The 22,618-nt window shown below is 47.4% G+C and overlaps 1 protein-coding gene across 2 annotated transcripts in view; it reads right to left on the bottom strand.

Moving 5' to 3' along the window:
- Window positions 1-15,675, bottom strand: part of GPT (glutamic--pyruvic transaminase) — a 152,828-nt gene extending 137,153 nt beyond the window's left edge. Inside the window, exon 1 of one of the 2 annotated variants that reach the window (XM_029592248.1) lies at window positions 15,486-15,675. The gene's annotated coding sequence lies outside the window, so the exon portion shown is untranslated. Of the gene's footprint in view, window positions 1-6,164; window positions 6,284-15,485 lie in introns of those variants that run through there. The other variant, XM_029592249.1, reaches the window with a different exon arrangement.
- Window positions 15,676-22,618: the final 6,943 nt, after the last annotated feature.

Genomic DNA, 22,618 nt, shown 5'->3' with positions numbered 1-22,618 from the left:
AAGGCTATCATTAAGCCTCCACGGCCTATACCCTGGATCTGACTCTTGAAGAACGATCTCGATCCAGATAGGAGCATGGTCAGACCAGGTTATGGCATCCACACATGCTTTCCGGACCCGATTTTGAGCTTGAGTGGAAACAAAAAAATAATCGATCCTTGAATATGTGCCGTGGGGGTTGGAGTAAAAAGTGTAGGACCTAGAATGTGGGTAACACCTCCTCCAAGTATCTACCAAACACCATTTGTTCAGAAAGTGGCGCCACTGAATCCTAAATTTGGTGGCCGGCGCCACACCTGAGCTATGATCCAGATTGGGGTGTAATGTGGCATTAAAATCACCTCCCAGCACTAGATCCCCCTCCAGATGCTGCTGTAAAAGACCATCAAGTTGGCGCAGGAATGCCTCCTGTTCAGTGTTCGGGAAGTAAACATTTAAAAGGGAAAGAACTCGCCTACCTACTCTGATTTTTAAAAAGATATACCTGCCTCGGGAGTCAAAATCTTTAAACATTTCCTCAAAAACACAGGTTGCTGAGAACAAGATCCCCACACCCTCATATTTGTTAGCTTAACAAATGGGATATTGGGGGTAGACTAGCAGACGTTCGTTCGTGATGCTTTCGCACATGCGTCTCTTGAATGAAAGCTATTCCCACCCCCTGCCGGTGGAGCTCTCTGGTGAGTAACAGACGTTTTCTAGGAGTATTTAACCCCTTTACATTGAGTGAAAATATCTTAGTAGCCATCAAGCATTATTAGAAACCCAGCCTCTAGAGATAAGAAGAATTCCCCAACCCAAGATAAATTCCAAACTTTAGATGAATTTTCCCCTAGCTTTCCCCTCTCTTCCCAGCGTCTAAATATAGAAGCATATGTCCCAATGTGTTCCCCTTCAGTCCTACCGTATCCCTCCAACCTCCCCTGGGATACACTAATAGTGGGGGCCGTGAACTCCCGAGTGTTAACAGATGCCAGCCAGCGACACCCCCCACCCCCCCCCAGCCCGAACGCTAATGATAGGCATATACAAGTGTGAACAAGTAACCCAACAAATAAGAGAATACTGGAATAACCATAAATATACCAGCGCAAGGTACATAATACTTTACAGTACAACCTTCCAACCGAGCAAAAAATGCCAGAGTCTTGCAGTCTCCAAAAATCAGCTGCTACTGCTGACAGGCAGCTTGAAAAAAAACAAACTTCAGTTGACAAAGAGAGGAGTTTCTGCACTCAGTAATTCAGCCTTGATCCGACTGCGGTGAGCGACATGCGTCTGACTGCCTCCGAAGTCTCTTCCCTCCTTTATCCGCTCGTTGCCAGCGTGGTGCTGGGTCCATCTTTTCCAGCGAGGACGCCATCTTGGGGGCTTGAAAGGTGGCAGGAATCTGTGCTTTATTGAAGGCTTCCAACGCCTCCGCCAGAGTCTTAACCTTGTAAGTTATCCCTTGTACTTGAAACATTAGTCCAAAGGGAAATGCCCAGCGATATTTGATGTCCTTGGTCCTCAAAGCGGAGGTCACCTCCCTCAAGTCTTACCTCTTCTTCAAAGTGATTGGAGCTAAATCTTGATAGAGAAAAATGGAGTGGTTATTCCATTGTATCTCCTTTAAGGACCGTGAGATAGCATAAATCCTCTCCTTCAGCTGGAAACTTTGAAAACATAGGCCAAGATCTCTCGGTCTTTGGTCCCGGCGTGGGCCAAGCGCCCGATGTGCACACTTTAGACGCATCTCTAGGGTGTCAGGCTGTGAGTCGGCATGGCGCTCCTTATCCAGGGAGAGCAAATGATGGCAAATCTGTAAGGCCACTGCTGGAGCATCCGAAAACTCCGGGCTATCCGGCACCCCCCTGATGCAGAAGTTATTCCTCCTGCTCCTATTTTCCAAGTCCTCAATTTTCTCCTGGAGTGCAGCCAATTCAGTATTTGTTTGAATGCTCTGGGATTGCAAGTGGTTTAAGGTGTCACCATGTGCGTCCACCCGATTCTCCACCGCGTCTACCCGGGTCCCCAAAGCGGCCAGGTCTTCCTTAAGATCTGCTACAGAGGTCATGATGTCTTGTTTATGCTGCTTCATGTCCCCCCTTAAATCCATAAACCACTGCCTTAGCTCATCGCGGGAGAGAGATGATTCCACCGCGGTTTTAGACAAGGCAGGCAGGCCGGGCTCCGATTCGCAGTGCTCCGTGGGGGGTGCAGTTCCTCCTGCAGTAGACCCGTCTCCGTTGGCGCCATCTTGATCCGAGTCTGGCGGCAGCTTGCCATACGAAAATTGGCGAAGATCGGCTGTTTTACGTTTAGTAGCCATCGGGGATTGTGAAGCAACACTGCTGTGTTGTTACCCGGTAAGTCTTGCAAAATTCCGGGCTGGTTGCGCTGATTTAATCGGGTTTTGGGCTCGCAGGGGAGCAGAGCTCAGCAGCTATGCCTCCGTCTTCATCAGCTGCGCGACAGCGCCCCCTATATAAATTCTTTTATGCCCGTATTGGCATTTAGTCATCACCTGCAGAGGGGGCTTTTACTTATCAGGTACAGGGTCCAACAAGCAATAACCTGCCTTCATCTTCTTCCAAATATCCACAATCTCAGCAAAGGTTACTGGAGAACAAAACGAGTAAGAGATCTATCACCGAAATCCAACTCTGTCCTCTCATTAGATGAAACCTCCTCAATTTTCTTAACAAACAAATTCTCTTTTAGCTTCTTGATTGCCTGCTTATAAACCCTGGTATGAGCGTTGCACTTACTCAAGGTTTTGGCTGTCCAATGCGTTTGTCATTTGCGCTCCCGATGATACCATGGAACCCTGCTATCAAGTCTCAGCGCCCCAGGATGTTCGGCAGCCACAGAATCCAAGTCCTCTCGCAATTTATATCTTCACACCCAGATCTGCTCTTCCAAAGAAACTGAAAGCAATTCATTTGTCTGAAGATCTAAGCATTCAAGAAATCCAGTCTCGGTGGTCCTGGTCTACCTTCCATATCTGATTTCGTTAAAAAAGGAAAAAGGTTCCATGTAAGGAGCACAGGTGGCGAAAAAACCAGTCCACAACAACCCTCTCGGCTTATAAATCTTGCCTAAACTCTTACAGAAACGTCATCAACAGAACCAAGAAAGAATTCTTCTCCAAAAAGATCCACCACTTTATCTTCGACTCTAGAGCTCTGTTTTCCTATGTGTCAGCCCTCACTAAACCAACTACCCCCCTCATTCCAGACGCACAAGCATCCAACAAAGCCAACGAACTGGCGGTCTACTTTGAGAAGAAAATTGACACCCTCCTCGCACCTCTCAAGGGGCCCTCTCCTCAACCGAACTACTCATCCACCACCAGCCCACAAAACTCATACTCAACCCCCCAGCAACAGAAATCAACCACAGCTTCGCTGGCCTCCCTCGAGCTGACGTCCGCCTTAGAAATTGAAAACATCCTTAAGAAGATGAAGCCCTCGTCCCACCCAATAGACCACATCCCATCCAATCTGCTGTTCTCCATTCCTAACATTATCGCCAAACCGATAGCAGACATCATAAACTGCTCGCTGTTCCAAGGCCAAGTCCCTGACCAACTCAAGCTTGCAATTCTCAAGCCTCTCCTTAAAAAACCTAACCTTCCGCCCACTGACCCAGCTAACTTCAGACCAATTGCCAACCTCCCAATGATTGCTAAAATCATGGAGAAGGTTGTAAACAGACAACTGTCTGAATTCTTAGAAGAAAATGACATACTCACCTCAAACCAATTCGGATTTCGAAAGTCATTGAACACTGAATCTCTACTAGCCTCGCTTTCTGATACCATCCTCATCAATCTGGAAAAAGGTCAACCTTTCCTTCTCGTCCTACTGGACCTCTCCTCAGCGTTCGACACCGTGAACCACTCCTGCCTCCTTCAGCGTCTAGCAGAGATTGGTATAACAGATTCGGCGCTCAACTGGTTCAAATCTTTCCTTGAAAACAGGCAATACAAGGTTAGGATTAACAACAAAGAGTCTCTCCCTATCAGATCAAAGCTGGGGGTACCCCAAGGATCTTCCCTTTCACCTACACTATTCAATATTTATCTCCTCCCACTCTGCCATCTACTATCCAACCTTAAGCTAACTCACTTCCTATACACGGATGATATTCAGATCCTCATCCTGATAGTGGAATCCCTCCACAAAACGTGGTCTTACTGGAACAGCTGCCTTTCAGTAATCAAAAACTTGCTCACCAGCCTCAACCTCGTGCTAAACACTAGCAAAACTGAAATCCTCATAATAGCTCCAGACAACTGCACTCTGCTCAACCCGCCTAGTTCCTCCCAACTCTCCTTCAAATCGATCGACCACACGCCGCATGTAAGAGATCTTGGTGTGCTTCTAGACAACCAACTCAACTTCACCAAGTTCGTAAACAATACTACCAAAGATTGCTTCTTCAAATTGCAAGTTTTAAAAAAATTAAAACCACTTCTACACTTCCGAGACTTCCGCCTGGTACTACAATCCATCATCCTCCCTAAACTGGATTATTGCAATTCACTCCTCCTGGGCCTGCCCGCCAGCACTATCAAACCACTTCAGATGGTCCAGAATGCGACGGCCAGAATCCTCACTAACATTAAAAAAAGGGATCACATCACCCCTATCCTCCAGAATCTTCACTGGCTGCCGATAAAATTTAGGATACACTTTAAATCCCTTATGATGATTCACAAGGCTCTTCACAACATCTCCCCCCTCAACCTATCCTTCCAACTTCAGTAGCACTTTTCCAAGAGACCGATCAGAAGTGCATACCAGAACATGCTTCACACCCAGCCGGCGAAAACCTTACTGAGGAAACGAGCTCTGTCCACCGCAGGTCCCCCTCTTTGGAACCTGCTCCACCAAGAACCGTGCCTTCTGACATTTAAAAAGAAGCTAAAGACTTGGCTATTCACCCAAGCTTTCCCTGAGAGCTAAAACCTTATGTAGCGATAGACAATATATATACCACTGTACATATGTTTCCTAAGTTGATACCCAGTTACAGTTAATCGAGTTTTTATGAATGTCTCCCTAAAAGTTTTCCTGTCCACACGTTTTAATGTATTCCGCCCCTGAGGCGACTGTTCAGTTCAATGTAAACCGGTGCGATATGTATTGTATACAGGAACATCGGTATATAAAAAATTAAAAATAAATAATAAATAAATAAATAAATAAATATCAACCGAAACCTTGAGAGAGAACATCAGTAAAAGAAGGGCAGACCAGGAGAACTCAAGCCCCTTAATGCTATTCGGATCAATGTTTTTACCTTCCCTGTCAAAAATTAAACCTGAAGTCCCTCTCTTACAAAGCAGGGGGGAAATCTACTCTGCTGGAACACAAGATCGTCCAAAAGATCAAAGAAAAGAAATAGCCTGAGAATCCCTACCTGACCTGGAATTACAATCCCCCATTAAAACAGCTTTCTGAAATGTCATGGAGATTTCCAGCACCAATCGGGGCATTTATACCAGCAGAAGGCTCCCTAGAGACAACGAGAAGATGCAACATTTCTCTACCACAGACTTTTACTGCCGGGCTTTCACAGCCCAGTACCTCTCCTACAGGGAGAAGTGAAAAATAAAAGCAACCGCTCCCTTCTTCTAAAATCCGTGGAAGAGTTACCATATTAAGATATTTTCAGCGCAAGCAGGAATCAAACTTAGCAAGTCCCCTTGCCCCATTAAGACACAAAATTCCCAATTTGAATTCTTCAATCAAATCCCTAATTTAAAAAAGCTTTCCCGGTCGCAGATCACTCCGTCAGGAGATGCACCACATAACCCTGGGGGCATCAGATCTTCATGAGTATCCCTTTAACAGGAAACAGACTAAACCTCAAGGCCTCTGTCCCTTTCAAGAGTCTTGAACATCAGTGTTGACCCCAGATGCATGGAATCAGCGATATCCCAGCCAAACACATTTCTGTATCGCAACAAGCCTTCCCCACCACAAGCATTCAAACACCAGATCGAGAAGTGCACAATACAGTAAACACAAAAATAGTAGAACATCCAATAGCAGTGAACAAGCAAGGAGAAAAGTAATCGCATGCCAGCTTCCTCCACCTGGTCAATCACTCAAGTGCACAGCGAATCCAGTAAACTCCTAGTATGAACTCCAGTGTGCACAAAGGGTTAATACCTCTTCGATGTGCTCCTCTGGAGTGGTGCTGTTGGTGTGACGTGCCCAGTGTCTCTGCCGGCTATTCACCTCTTCCAACCCAGCTGAGGTCCCTGGTGGGCGTAACCAGGAATGGAGAGCCAGGACATCAGGAGACAGCTGCAAAGCAGCCGCAGAGAGTTGGGGAAGAGTGGAAAAGACTCTGAGACAAAGTCACGTGAAAGGCTGGCAGGCTGGCTGCCTCCTCCAAGGACGTTACGGGCAAGAATCCAGCTAGAAATCGATCCTTTCGTATCTGTACATTGTTTCCCGGGCTCCCTAAATAAACCCACCCCAAGAGATATACATGTGAAGCCTCCTCCTGACTGATAGGGGCATCTCAGGACCCCAAAACCAGTTGCAGATGGCTAGCCACAGCTTGGCCCGTTACAGGGAGGAGGTGGGAAATTACTGGCCAGTTAGCCAGTCAGTGGTGGGTAAATCTTTGCTGAAGGAAAGGATAGTGAAATATCTTGAATCCAGTGGGTTGCAGGACCTCGGGCAACATGGGTTTTACCAAAGGAAGATCGTGCCAGACAAATATGATCACTTCTTTTGACTGGGTATCTGAGAGCAGGCCCTGGATTGTGAAATGCTTGGATTTCGGCAAAGCATTTGAGGCTGTCCCACAAAGGAGGCTCATGGATAAACTGAGCAGCCCGGGGATGGGTCCCAAGGCGGTGGGACTGGATTAGAAACTGCTTGAGTGACAGGCAACAGGAGGGAGCGTTGAACAGAGCTCATGCAGAGGAAAGAAAGGTGTTTACTGGAATGGGCCAGCTCCAGTGTCTAAACCACAGATAACACCTCTGTACCCTAGAGGCGCGATAGAGGCATTCAAATACCTCACGGGTACCAACAGCGCACAACAAGCAAATATTTTACAGAGGAAAGAATGTGCTAGGATGGGGGTAGGCAAACATTTTGTAGTGGTGCTCAAGTTTTAAATTGGGGATAGGTAACTCTGGTCCTCCAGTATCACAAGCCGGTCGGCCCCCTGATCCACCAGACTCCTTTCACACAACTCTTGAATATTAATTTTAATTGACAATCTTTAATTAAAATATTCAAGAGTTATGATATATAAAAAATATGATTGAATCTGATATGTTTTCCCTCACTTAATAACAACATTATAAAATGGAAGCCAGAAAAATGTCTCACTCCCTTCCCCCTCCGCCGATGCACCACCCTATTATGAAAACAGTCCAGGCCAGGCTGCTATAGATGCCCACACAGAAAGTACACGCTAGCAAGCAGAATCCCTCACCTCAGTCACACATGGAGAACCTTGCCAAATACAGAACAAAGTGACCATAAAACAGAAATATGCAAACAAAATCTGAACTGAAAACAGCAACAACCCAAACTCTGTGTGCAGTGCAACAATGGAAAAAAACGAAAAATCATCATTTCTCATAAAACACCAAACAACAAAATGAAGAAATATAAAACATCAGTCACAATAGTAAAACCATACCAATAAAAAGAACATTTCAAAACAGCTAATGAATAATTCAAAACTTATCACAAATTTTCAAAAAATTTCCAAACACCAATAAAATGTCAAAACAGTAGACACAACAAATGACACCTAATAATTAAAATTTATAAGAATGAAAAAACGTCTCTTCATATGTGGGAATTTCTGATTTCCAGTCACCTTGAGATTGTCATAAATTGGTGGGGGTAAGGAAGGGTGCACACAAACAGACCTCTCTATCTCATATACACACTCTCTCCAACACACACACATGGTCTCTCTCCTCCCACATACATGAAATTATACACATACACACATGCTCTCTCTTTTTCCCACATGGAAGCAGTGGAGTAGTGAGAAGAAAAGCTTGGGATAATCACAGAGGATCCTTATCTTTGGAAGGAGTGAGGGGTAAAGTCTGGGATAAACACAGAGGATCCTCAGCTGTGGGGGAGTGAGGGGTAAAGCCTGGGATAAGCACAGAGGATCCTCAGCTGTGGGGGAGTGAGGGTAAAGCCTGGGATAAGCACAGAGGATCCTTAGCTGTGGGGGAGTGAGAGGTAAAGCCTGGGATAAGCACAGAGGATGCTTAGCTGTGGGGGAGTGAGGGGTAAAGCCTGGGATAAGCACAGAGGATCCTTAGCTGTCGGGGGAGTGAGGGGTAAAGCCTGGGATAAGCACAGAGGATCCTTAGCTGTGGGGGAGTGAGGGTAAAGCCTGGGATAAGCACAGAGGATCCTTAGCTGTGGGGGAGTGAGAGGTAAAGCCTGGGATAAGCACAGAGGATGCTTAGCTGTGGGGGAGGGAGGGGTAAAGCCTGGGATAAGCACAGAGGATCCTTAGCTGTCGGGGAGTGAGGGGTAAAGCCTTGGATAAGCACAGAGGATCCTTAGCTGTGGGGGAGTGAGGGGTAAAGCCTGGGATAAGCACAGAGGATCCTTAGCTGTGGGGGAGTGAGGGGTAAAGCCTGGGATAAGCACAGAGGATCCTTAGCTGTCGGGGGAGTGAGGGGTAAAGCCTGGGATAAGCACAGAGGATCCTTAGCTGTCGGGGGAGTGAGGGGTAAAGCCTGGGATAAGCACAGAGGATCCTTAGCTGTCGGGGGAGTGAGGGGTAAAGCCTGGGATAAGCACAGAGGATCCTTAGCTGTCGGGGGAGTGAGGGGTAAAGCCTGGGATAAGCACAGAGGATCCTTAGCTGTCGGGGGAGTGAGGGGTAAAGCCTGGGATAAGCACAGAGGATCCTTAGCTGTCGGGGGAGTGAGGGGTAAAGCCTTGGATAAGCACATAAGAACATAAGAACATGCCATGCTGGGTCAGTCCAAGGGGCCATCAAGCCCAGCATCCTGTTTCCAACAGAGGCCAATCCAGGCAACAAGTACCTGGCAATTACCCAAACACTAAGAAGATCCCATGCTACTGATGCAATTAATAGCAGAGGCCATTTCCTAAATCAACTTGATTAATAGCAGTTATTGGACTTCTCCTCCAAGAACTTATCCAAACTTTTTTAAACCCAGCTACACTAACTGTACTAACCTAACCACATCCTCTGGCAACAAATTCCAGAGCTTAATTGAGCATTGAGGGAGAAAGAATTTTCTCCAATTTGGTTTAAATGAGCTAGTTGCTAACTTCATGGAATGCCCTTTATTCCTTCTATTATCTGAGAGAGTAAATAACCGATTTACATTAACTTGTTCAAGTTCTTTTATGATTTTGTAGACTTCTATCATATCCCCCCTCAGCCGTCTCTTCTCCAAGCTGAAAAGTCCTAACCTCTTTAGTCTTTCCTCATAGGGGAGCTGTTCCATCCCCTTTATCATTTTGGTTGCCCTTCTCTGTACCTTCTCCATCGCAATTATATCTTTTTTGAGATGCGGCGACCAGAATTGTACACAGTATTCAAGGTGCGGTCTCACCATGGAGCGATACAGAGGCATTATGACATTTTCTGTTTTACTCACCATTCCCTTCCTAATATTCTATTTGCTTTTTTGACTGCTGCAGCACACTAAGCCGACGATTTCATTACATTACCCACTATGATGCCTAGATCTTTTTCCTGGGTGGTAGCTCCTAATATGGAACCTAACATCGTGTAACTACAGCAAGGGTTATTTTTCCCTATATGCATCACCTTGCACTTGTCCACATTAAATTTCATCTGCCATTTGGATGCCCAATCTTCCAGTCTCGCAAGGTCCTCCTGTAATGTATCACAGTCCGCTTGTGATTTAACTACTCTGAATAATTTGTTTTCACATTCAAGCGTTGTTTACAGTCCCATTTTATATGGTTCATCTGAGACATAAGATTTCAAAATCCCATTGCCTTGATGCCATTGTCAAAGTGTTTAAGTCAAAGGAGAAAGATAATGATTAACATTCGTATTCTTAGAAGTGCAGCTAATTCTAATAAAGTACTTGGAAGTTACTAATACCTTTCAAGGTTCAGGCTAATTCATTGAGTTGAGGGGTGAATGGGGAGGAGAGGCAGCACTCAAGCAGACACAGGGCAGGTGCAAAGGTCAGGGTTCGGAGACTGCAGTTTTACAGACAGCCCACCCTTCACGTCCTCAAGAGCAGAGGCGAGCAGAGAGGTGAGGAGGAGAAAAACAAGGTGCAGAGAAAGGAAACGTGCGCTAGCCTCACTGCTAGCCGAGGCATATCCCGGCGGGGGGGCCAGCAGGCTACAACTCCCTCACAAACCAACCCGCTGCTGGTGGCCGGGTACCCTCCAGGAGGCTGGAAGCTGGGCCGAGAGCCTCACCTGTCTGGTGGCTGTACAGATTATTACAGAGCTAGATAGTAAGGCTGTCATGGTTATGGGTTTATTATTTTTATATACCGTCACATCGGTTTACAATCAAATAAAACAGAGAAATACAATAAATACAATAAATGGTAAAATAACAGCTAAAATATATTAAAGAAACATAAGTACAGTAATCTACAACTTAGCTGTTAAAATAATAACTAAAATCTAAACAAAAGTTAATGTTCCTAAAAGATATGATATCTAAATAAAACACATAAAACATAAAACATTGCTATTTCTAAAAATTATTAAAACACATAAAACGTAAAACGTCATTGCTAATATAATAGATAAATATTAAAAGACATGACAATATAAAAGGGCAGGTGTTATGCCTGTGTGTTCTCTGTAGATGGGCATTTAAAAAGCCATGTTTTGAGCCCAGCTTTAAATGTCTTCTTGTCTGCTTGTGGCCGTATTTGCATCGGTAATGGTGCTGGACGGGTCGGAGGGGTTGTCGGGTTAAGACTGGGAACTTGCATGCCCATCCAGCCAGCATGGCAGAGAGTCAAAGAGGAAGAACAATCAAACCCAAAGTGACTTGGAGAAGGGGGCCGGATGCTGCGATCGGCCCGGCTTCTGGGGCCGGGCAGCCGGGACCGTGGCCTTTAGCGGTGTGGACGGGAGTAAAGGGGGCAGACTGGATGGGCCATTGATCCTTTTCCGCTGCCTCTGGCTGAGTTACCGAGCGGTGCTGTGATAGGAACCGGTGACAGGGTGGAACGCAAGCCTGCCAGGGAGGTATAGTCGGGGGATTTGCTGTCACCCTGCAGGATTTTTGCGAGCTCAGGGCAGAGTCCTGCACAGCCAGGGTTGAAGAGGCAGAGGAGAGGAGGGGGGAGGCTGACACACCCCTGATAGAGCAGAAACCCTCTTATCACACACCGAACAGGACAGCCACAGGCTGCAGGCAGGCTTGTCCCCCCCCCCCGTAAGGGCTACCGGAACAGGGCAGGGTCTGCACCAACCCCCCCCCCCCCCCCCAGAGCATAAACCTTGTGATGATCTCTGTCCTGGAGGAAGGGGGGCGGAATATTTATTTTATTTATTTAGAACTTTTCTATACCGACGTTCAGGCGAATATCGCATCGGTTTACAGTAACTTTAGGAAATAAGAAATTACGCGTTAAGAGAGGGAGCTAAGAAAGGGAGCTGGGGCTGAGGGGGGAGAAAGGGCTGGAGTAGGAAAATCAGCTGCGTGCGAAGTACGGTAACAAAATCGAATGTTAACACTTGTTTACGCTAAAATAGCCATTATTTACAACATATACAGTATGTGCAGTCTGCAGGGGTGGAGGCAGCTAAGATGTAGCCGAGATTAAGTGAAGGCCTGAGAGAAGAGCCAAGTTTTAAGGTATTTTTTTTTAAAGGTTTGGGTTCAGCGTTCTTGGCGTAGGTAGGGGGGGCATAGAATTCCAGAGGGTTGGTCCGGCGATGGACAGGGCCCGTTCTTTAGTGGCTATGTGCTGCGTAAGTTTGGGGGGAGGAGTGTAGAGGGTTCCTTTGTAAGCCGTTCTCTTGGGTCTGTTAGATGAGAGATAGGGTAGGGAGTAATCCAGCCATTGGATGTTTTGGTTATGAAGGGTTTTGTGGATGATGGTGGGACTCTTGTGGAGGATTCTAAAGCGTAATGGAAGCCAGCGGAGGTCCTTGAGTATATGGGGGTTATGTGATTTCTTCTGCGTGCATTGGTAAGGGATTCTGGCTGCCGCGTTTTGAGGCATTTGGAGTGGTTCGATTGAGGTGGCTGGCAGGCCTAGGAGGGTGTTGCAGTAATCAATTTTGGTGAAGAGTAAGGCTTGGAGGACCGTGCGGAGGTCGTAGGGGTGGAGAAGGGGGTCTTAATTTTTCTAGTATGTGGAGTTTGTAGAAACCGTCTTTAGTGGTGTGGTTAACGGATTTTTTGAGGTTAAGATGGTTGTCTAAAGTTACTCCTAGGTCTCTGACGTATTGAACCTTCAATACAGGTGAGTCGGGTTGTGGACAGTTATGGTGGTTTGGTGAGATGATGAGGAGTTCCGTTTTGCTGGTACTGAGGACAAGGTTGAGGTTAGTGAGGAGGCGGTTGATTGAGGAGAGGCAGTTATCTCAGATCTTAAGGGATTTTGGGATGGATTCAGTAACGGGGATGACGATTTGGACATCATCCGCGTAGATATAATGGGTAAGGCCTAGGTCAGCGAGCAATTGGCAAAGGGGGAGTAGGTAGATATTGAATAGTGTGGGGGAGAGGGAGGAGCCTTGGGGAACTCCTCGTGTAAGGTGAATGGGGTTAGATTCATTGTTTCCAATGCTAACCTTATAGATTCTGTTGTGGAGGTAGGATTTAAACCAGTTCCATGCGGTTCCTGTAATGCCAATTTCTGAGAGTCTATCTAGTAGGAATCTTAGGAGCAGCTTGGTGATTTTGTCCTGGAAGAAGAGGGCTAATTCGTCGTATTTGCTTTTGGCTTCGTAATCGGATAAGGGAGGGGGACTGTCTTAGTGAGGTTGGAGACTAATGCAAAGAGGGCTTTTGCGTTGAACTGAAAATTATGGATTTTTTGGGCGTAGAAGTCTCTTTTCGTTTTTTGTATGGATGTTCTGTAAGTGTGGAGGGCAGCTAGCAAGGAGGTGGACGGGTTTTTAAGCCATCTCTTTTCTTTTGATCTTAGTTCCTGGTTGAGTTTTCTTAATTCCTCGGTGTACCATGGTTTTTTTGTATTCCAGTTGGGGTTTAGCTGGAGGGACTTTAAGGGGCAGATGCTGTTAGCAATGTTATTGGTTATGTTATTCCAGGAGGAGAGGGCTGAATCCGGGCTGGAAAGGTCAAGGTTATCAATGGCCTCAGTGAGGGAGAGAATTAAATGTTACTTACTGCAGGACTGAGACTTTAAAATGCCTCCAAGATATAATTAATGAGGAAGGGTTAAGCAGTATTCGATAGGAAGGAGTTTCTGGACCAAGAAGTCATGAGTGGAGGGTGACTGGGTTCATTTATTGTTGCATCGAGGAGGTCATTTCACCTCACAGTTAATCACTGTGATGCTGCATCAGGGGGGTCATATCCCCAGAGTCAGTCACTGTAACACTGCTTCGGGGGGGGGGGGGGGGGGGGGGGGGGATCATATCCCCAGAGTCAGCGAACGTAACACTGCATCAAGGGGGGTCATATCCCCAGAATCTGTCACTGTAACACTGCATCAGGGGGGGGGGGGTGTCATATCCCCAGAGTCAGTCACTGTAACACTGCATCAGGGGGTTCATATCCCTAGAGTCAGTCACTGTAACACTGCATCAGGGGGGACATATCCCCAGAGCCAGTCACTGTAACACTGCATCAGGGGGTTCATATCCCTAGAGTCAGTCACTGTAACACTGCATCAGGGGGTTCATATCCCTAGAGTCAGTCACTGTAACACTGCATCAGGGGGGACATATCCCCAGAGCCAGTCACTGTAACACTGCATCAGGGGGTTCATATCCCTAGAGTCAGTCACTGTAACACTGCATCAGGGGGGACATATCCCCAGAGCCAGTCACTGTAACACTGTATCAGGGGGGTCATATCCCTAGAGTCAGTCACTGTAACACTGCATCAGGGGGGGTCATATCCCCAGAGCCAGTCACTGTAACACTGCATCAGGGGGTTCATATCCCTAGAGTCAGTCACTGTAACACTGCATCAGGGGGGTTCATATCTCTAGAGTCAGTCACTGTAACACTGCATCAGGGGGGGTCATATCCCCAGAGCCAGTCACTGTAACACTGCATCAGGGGGTTCATATCCCTAGAGTCAGTCACTGTAACACTGCATCAGGGGGGTTCATATCTCTAGAGTCAGTCACTGTAACACTGCATCAGGGGGGTTCATATCCTTAGAGTCAGTCACTGTAACACTGCATCAGGGGGGTTCATATCTCTAGAGTCAGTCACTGTAACACTGCATCAGGGGGGTTCATATCCTTAGAGTCAGTCACTGTAACACTGCATCAGGGGGTTCATATCCCTAGAGCCAGTCACTGTAACACTGCATCAGGGGGTTCATATCCCCAGAGCCAGTCACTGTAACACTGCATCAGGGGGGTCATATCCCTAGAGTCAGTCACTGTAACACTGCATCAGGGGGGGGGGTCATTTTCTCCAAATCCCCCGTGGACGAGGCTGGTGCTGCCCTCAGAGGAAGGAGATATGAATCTTGGTGCTTGTAACAGAGACTGGGACTCTCCCTCATGGACGCTTTAAAGCAATTTAACACATTATCAGGCTGATGCCGTACTATGGCGCTTAGGCCAGCGCTCAGATGAAGCCCCGGTTGGCTGCGCGTTTTGGATGCACGTCCATAACATCTTATGCAATAAGGGGGATCAGCCTGTCCAAAACACGCATCCAAACCAGGGCGTGGCTGATAGCGCTCATCGCATGTAAATGCCATGCTGATGAGGCTATATTAGCTATTACCCCCCTCCCATGTAGAAAATAACCCTGCGCCTGACGCACACATTTTCACTCTCAAAAACTAACGCCAGCCCTGCAGCGGGCATCAAGTCTTGAGGAGCCCTAAAAATTGAAGGGAAGAGCGTCAGTTTTTTCCCTAAGCCGCGCACACAGCCACGTCTCCCGGGCTCCCGGTGCCGAGGAGGCGCCAGGGAAGCGGAATTTCCCCCCGGATCCTCCTTTTTAACGCAGCGGCTCATCGTCCCACTGCGTGGCCTGCCCGGGGAGAGGTGGATTGGGCGCGCGTTAGGAGAGCGGGCGCCCAATCGTGAGCCGCCTCCCCCGTTTCTCCTGCGCGGGCATTGCATCGGCCCGTACCTATCGCTTTGCTAACAACACCTGGCGAAATCGTCAGGCCGAGAGGATTTCCTGAATCTGACTGTAAACCAGAGGGGGGGGGGTGGGGGGATCCTGTTTCCAGGAATGGCCCGGGGGTCAGCGCAGGGAGCGGAGGTGACTGGGAGGGGGGTGGGGGGTGGAGGTCGGACTCCGGGGTCACAGCCGGAGCATTAGCAGGTCACTAACCTTGGGAGTCTTGTCAGAGGCTGGTGCTCCTTCCTCTGTCTGTCTGTCTGTCTGTGCCTGGTCTGGGCTCCGGTCTTCTTTTCCCCGGGTTAAGTGCTGAAGCTCTGACCCGGCTCACTTTGACTTGCCTTGGATCCTCTCGCTGTTCAGGATCTGGGGAGGATTACTTTCAGCCTGTCCTGGCTGGTGCAGGTCCCTCTCGGGGGGGAGGTCACCGTCACTGTCTCTTCTCAGGGGCTGATCACATGCCAGCCGCCCAGGGGTGGAGGAGGTACAAGTGTGCGAGGGTTTGTCATCTCTCTCTCTCCCTCTCTCTCTCTCTCGCTCCCTCTCTCTCCCTCTCTCTCTCTCTCTCTCTCTCTCTCTCTCTCTCTCTGGGCAAAGCAGCCAAGGCGCTCTGCCCTGACCTTTCCCAGCGCAGCTGATCTCAGCGGAGGAATCCCAGCTCCCACCATTGACATAAGGAACCCCCAGACCACCCTCCCCTCCCCCCGCCCAGATCCACTTACACTGCACATCCAGTCCTGGCCGGCTGAGCCGGGGCCGCGGTCTGTTTACAGAAGCACAAGGTCAGGGTGTGCCTGCCCCCGGGCGGGAGGGCCACCAGCAGGCTCCGGGGCACCCCCGCTGCCCATTGCGCCGGAGATGCCCTAACCAGAGCCGGGTGGGAGCTCACGGGGGCAGGGTCGCTTTGGGATCCAGAAAGGAAAGGGGAAGGAACGGGTGCAGACTGGCAGTGAAGCGGTGCAGAGCAGCAGGGCGGAGCGGGGCAGGTGGCCCGCCAGGTAGCCCCGGGCTGGCTCACGGCCCGATGGCGGCACCATCAGACACGATGTCCTGACCCGCTCCAATGTGCTCCTGAAGGAGCTGTGGGCACTGCACTGCCCTCTCTTTAATTCCTTAAGGAATAGCATCAACTTTTCCTGCCATCCTGAAAACCTCTCCTTTGTCACTAGAAATCCAAATTAATCTGGAGCTGCTGTAGGCATCTTCATTTATTTATTCATTTGACGTTTTTTATGTACCGACATTCATTGGGAATATCAGATCGGTTTACATTCAACATGAACTTAGCTTGACGGGCTTTACAGAGAACTGTACAAACACGAAAAAATTGTAAATTATTGTAACTGCAACCTTTCTTTCAGCACCTGTTAATGTTAATGTTCTTATTATATCTTCTTTTCACCCCTGCTAATTGTAAACCGGCATGATGCGATTCCCATCGCGAATGCCGGTATAGAAAAATTCAAAATAAATAAATACATAAATAATAGTTAGATAACTATGGACAGAGATATCCGATTTTACAGACAAATACCACAAGTTGGTAACTGGATAGTTAGGTAATTATATACAGGATATATACAGAGCCCCATGCAGACATCAAACTGATACAGTAAAGCATGAATACAGCACGGACAGCTGAAGAGCGGATCCTTATCAGAGCCCCATGCAGGAGTCATGATACACATAAAACATGAATACAGCACAGACAGCAGAAGAGCAGATCTTCATCAGAGCCCCATACAGGAGTCACATAAAACATGAATACAGCACAGACAGCTGAAGAGATCTTCATTAGAGCCCCATGTAGGAGTCACACTGATATACTTAAAGCAGGAATATAGGACAGACAGCTGAAGAGCAGATCTTCATTAGAGCTCTATGCAGGCATCACACTGATACACATAAAGCATGAATACAGCACAGACAGCTGAAGAGCGGATCCTTATCAGAGCCCCATGCAGACATCAAACTGATACATGTAAAGCATGAATACAGCACGGACAGCTGAAGAGCGGATCCTTATCAGAGCCCCATGCAGATATCAAACTGATACAGTTAAGCATGAATACAGCACAGACAGCTGAAGAGCAGATCTTCATCAGAGCCTCATGCAGGAGTCACTTAAAATATGAATACAGCACAGATAGCTGAAGAGATCTTCATTAGAGCCCCATGTAGGAGTCATATTGATATGCGTAAAGCAAGAATACAGCACAGAAAGCCGAAGAGCAGATCCTTATCAGAGCCCCATGCAGACATCAAACTGATACACGTAAAGTATGAATACAGCACGGACAGCTGAAGAGCGGATCCTTATCAGAGCCCCATGCAGACATCAAACTGATACACGTAAAGCATGAATACAGCACGGACAGCTGAAGAGCGGATCCTTATCAGAGCCCCATGCAGACATCAAACTGATACACGTAAAGTATGAATACAGCACGGACAGCTGAAGAGCGGATCCTTATCAGAGCCCCATGCAGACATCAAACTGATACACGTAAAGTATGAATACAGCATGGACAGCTGAAGAGCGGATCCTTATCAGAGCCCCATGCAGACATCAAACTGATTCATGGAAAGCATGAATACAGCACAGAAAGCTGAAGAGTGGATCCTTATCACAGCCCCATGCAGGAGTCACAATGATACACATAAAACATGAATACAGCACAGACAGCTGAAGAGCGGATCCTTATCAGAGCCCCATGCAGACATCAAACTGATACATGTAGAGCATGAATACAGCACGGACAACTGAAAAGCGGTTCCTTATCAGAGCCCCATGCAGACATCAAACTGATTCATGGAAAGCATGAATACAGCACAGAAAGCTGAAGAGCGGATCCTTATCACAGCCCCATGCAGGAGTCACAATGATACACATAAAACATGAATACAGCACAGAAAGCTGAAGAGATCTTCATTAGAGCCCCATGTGGGAGTCATATTGATACGTATAAACCAAGAATACAGCACAGACAGCTGAAGAGCAGATCTTCATCAGAGGCCCATGCAGGTCTCACACAGATACTTGTAAAGCAGGAATACAGCACAGACAGCTGAAGAGCAGATCTTCATCAGGGGCCCATGCAGGTATCACACTTACTATATACCTATAAAGCACTGTAGTTGGAGACTTTTAACCATGGAGTCTCTGGTAACAATAAAAGCCATGCATCTTTTATATCCAACTACAAAAAGTACTAGATGAAGAAAGAGGAAAGAAGAGCTAGGAATAAGATCAAAATAGGGAGCCACAGAAATAAGGTCCAGTTTATAAAAATATGGACTGAGGGACTCTGTGCTATAACCCCAAAACCCTGGAAAAAAAAATCACACACTCAACACATATATAGCAAACCTACTATACCAAAATAGTACTTAAACCCAGAACTCAAATAGTTAAAATCCAGGCTATGGAAAGGCAGCGCCCTGGGACACCAATACACTTCTTACTGGGAGGTGCAGACTGGAAAACAGAACCAGGTGAACTGCTACAGATCCCTACACAGACTACACGCTAGCAGCATCCCTCACCTCAGTCACACACGGAAAACACAAAATACAAATAAGGGGGCCACAGTCTAGAAATATAAATATGCATGCAAAAACTGAACTGTAAACCCCGAGAAGCCTGACTCTACGTAATGCAACATCGGAGAAAAAGAAACGGAAATGCAGCGTTAGACACACAAGGATCCAAGATGGTTACGTGCCGCAAAGGTCTGTTCCTTATTTGATTCAGTTCACAACTTTATTTCATGGGCAAACACAAGCGGGAAGCACGTGGAGGACCCCCCCCCCCCCCCCCCATGCTCCAGGCACCAGTAAGAGTCGCCAGCTTCCCTTCGTGGAGTACACTCACTCTCATTCTGCTCAGAGGCCCAGAGGTGCTGCCATGTTGGAGGTAGGAGAGGCCTCCCAGCTGGACACTAGATTTCTCTCAGCCCCCTAGGACCACACGGCGCCCCTTCCTTGTGAAGTCTGGGCTAGCGAGGTGATTAAATGGGGGACTGGTATTTCCAGCTCTCGCTGAAGCTAGTCAACCGACGAGCAGGGCTCAGGAGCTGCCAGCAGAGATGCAGAACAGCATCACTCTGTGGAGAGTGAACAGGTCAGCAGCTAGGGCCTGGAGGGCAGCGAGATTTGTGAGGTTCTGCTGCTGGCCCGCAGGTGGCTTAGCCCAAGTGAAGCATATATGATGGTGCGAACTTCCATCCTCTCACCAGCAGGTGCCAGTAGGGTTTCCTCAGCTGGTCGGTTTCTTCTTGGCAGCTCTACGGTTCGCACTTCCTCTCGGGGGAGGGGGGGTTATCTTGTTTCCTGGTTTATTGTGCACGGTATACTTAGGGAGGGTGTGATACTCGAACTAGTGCTCACTAACGGGGAATAAAGTCTCTAGTGTCCAGGTTAGGTACCCACCTGAGCACCGGTGATCATTATCGCGAACAGGACACAGAGAGAAGTCACACAAAGACCCGAGTTTTGAATTTCACAAATACGGAATTTGCCAAAATGGGGACGTAACTGGAGGAAGAAGTGGAAGATTGAGAGAAAATGGGCGAGGTGGAACAACAGCGGGCCAAATTCCAAGGAGCTATTACAGAGGCAACTAATCTAAATGTTAGAAAAGAAAAATAAAAGGAATAAGAAACCGATCTGGTTCTCAAAGGAGATGGCTGAAAAATAAAGGCAAAAAGAACAGCGTTCAAGAAATATAAAGGATCCCAAAATTAGGAACACAGGGAAGAATATCTGGTGAAACTGAGGGAGACGAAGAAAGATATCAGGAAGCAAAAAGGTTAAACGGAAGAAAGGATTGCCAAAGAGAGGAGACAAAACATTTTTTAGATACATCAGAGAGAGGAGAAAGGTCCAAAGGGGTATAGTGAGACTGAAAGGTGATGAGAAGCAATGTGTGGAGAGAGAAGAAGAAATGACAGAAATATTGAACAAATACTTCGGTGTTCACTTATGAAGACCCTGGAGAAGGACCGTCGCTAGTTAGCAAGACCGTAGATGGGGGTGGAGTAGATGAAACTCAATTTACAGAAGAGAATGTATGGGAAGAGCTGGGGAAACTGAAAGTGGACAAAGCCATGGGGCCTGATGAGGTTCATCCCAGGATACTGAGGGAGCTCAGAGATGTCCTGATGGGTCCGCTGTGTGACCTGTTCAATAGATCCTTAGAAACGGGAGTGGTGGTGGTCCCACATCACAAGAGTGGGAGCAGAGAGGAAGCTGGAAACTACAGGCCAGTTAGCTTCAACTCGGTGGTGGGAAAATGAATGGAGACTCTGCTGAAGGAAAGGATAGTGAACTATCTACAGTCAGATGGGTTGCTGGACCCGAGGCAGCATGAATTCACCAGGGAAAGCTCCTGTCAGACAAATCTAATTGATTTTTTTGATTGGGTGACTACAGAATTGGATCGAGGGAGAGTGGTCTTTGTGATCTACTTGGATTTCAGCAAAGCTTTAGATACAGTCCCACACAGGAAGCTTGTGAATAAAATGAGAAGTTTGGGAGTGGGCACCAAGATAGTAGCATGGATTACAAACTGGTTGACTGACAGGAGACAGCGTGTAATGGTAAATGGAACCTGCTCTGAAGAGAGAACGGTGTTAAGTGGAGTGCCACAGGGACCGGTATTGGGACCGGTTCTGTTTGGTATTTTTGTGAGCAACATTATAGAAGGGATGGAAGGTAAAGTTTGTCTATTTGCAGATGACATTAAGATCTGCAACAGAGTGGACACGTCTGAAGGAGTGAAAAGAATGAAAAGTGATTTAAGAAAGCTGGAAGAGTGGTTGATGATTAGGACCTGGGATTCAATGTCAAGAAGTGCATTGACTGTGTGGTAATCTGAGAGAGCTGCATATGATGGGGAGTGAAACACTGATGTGCACAGACCAAGAGAGAGAATTTGGGGTAACAGCAAAGCAAGGTGACAAGGCGATAGCTAAAGCCAGAACAATGCTGGGTTGTACAGAGAAAAAAAAAAGCAGAAGGAAAAAGAAGGTGATAATATCCTTGTACAGGTCCTTGGTGAGTTCCGTTCTGGAGACCGTATCTCAAAAAGGATAGAGACAGGATGGGGGTGGTCCAGAGAAGGGCGATCAAAATGGTGTGGGGTCAGTAACGGAAGACCTGTGAGGAAAGGCTGAAGGACCTGAATATGTGCACCCTGGAGGAGAGGAGGCGCAAGGGAGATAGGAGACAGACCTTCAGTTACCTGAAAGGCTTTAATGATGCACGAACTTTCTTTCCGTCAGAAAGGAAATAGTAGAACTAGGGGTTCACAAAATGAAGCTCCAGGGAGAACGACTGAGAACCAACGTCAGGAAATATTTCTTCATGGAGAGGGCGGTGGATGCCTGGAACACCTTCCCAGAAGAGGTGGTGAAGCAGAAAACAGTCAAAGAATTCAAAGTGACATGGGATAAACACTGTGGATCCCTGAAGGCTAGAGGACGGGAATGAAGAAGAGAGTGCATGGGGGTAACCTGCACAGAGCAGCTGGTGCTATCCATAGCAGAAGGCACGGGATTACTACCCTCAGCCAATAGCCTTCACGCTTTTGATGTAACTGCAACAGCACTTCCTGCTTCAGTGGTTGGGGGGAGCGTGGAAATGAAAAGGGGAGTTGGATACAGATGACAGCCAACATGGAACCTGAGTTTTACAGTCTGGGGACATCATGGAAAAAGCACAGGACTGCTTCTACCGCCAAGTCCCCAGGCAGCATTGACTGAATCATTAAGAAGGCTGCTCACCCCGTAAAAATGTTGCTAGCAGTAATTTTGTTACGGGTTGGACAGTTGCTTGGTTTTTGATTGTTAATATTACTACCCTTATCATAAGGCTTGGGTTGATTCCTGCATGGAGCAGCAATTACTACCATAGGAAGCTTGCTGGGCAGACTGCAAGGGCCACCTGGTCCTTTTCTTCCATCATTACTACGTTACTGTGTAGGTCATTGCCTGCTTTGCTTGCCAGAGCTTGGTCCTCGTGCTCTGGCTCAGCTCCAGCTAGCGGAACCTGGAAGATGTTGTCGCCTCTTGTTCTTGACTCCAGCGCTCCTGCTTGGATCCTTTTTGCCTTCTTTGTTTCCTGGTGTGTGTCCAGTCATCCTGCAGTGGTCTTCACAGCCTTGGACTTTCCGAGGTTGGGTCCCTCATTGCCTCGTTGTGCGCCTTCGTGTTTCCCGATTCTCCTGCGGTATTTCTTCCAGTCTTATTCCAGTGATCTTTCACGGCTTTTGCAGGCACCTTCGTGCTTCCAGATCTTCTTGCAGTGTACTGCTTTGCTTAAATGTGGGCCTTCGTGCATCCAGA

Source organism: Rhinatrema bivittatum, chromosome 2 (assembly GCF_901001135.1).
Source record: "Rhinatrema bivittatum chromosome 2, aRhiBiv1.1, whole genome shotgun sequence".
In the NCBI taxonomy this organism is placed as follows: Eukaryota; Metazoa; Chordata; class Amphibia; order Gymnophiona; family Rhinatrematidae; genus Rhinatrema; species Rhinatrema bivittatum.
This window is presented reverse-complemented; position numbering and strand designations above follow the sequence as displayed.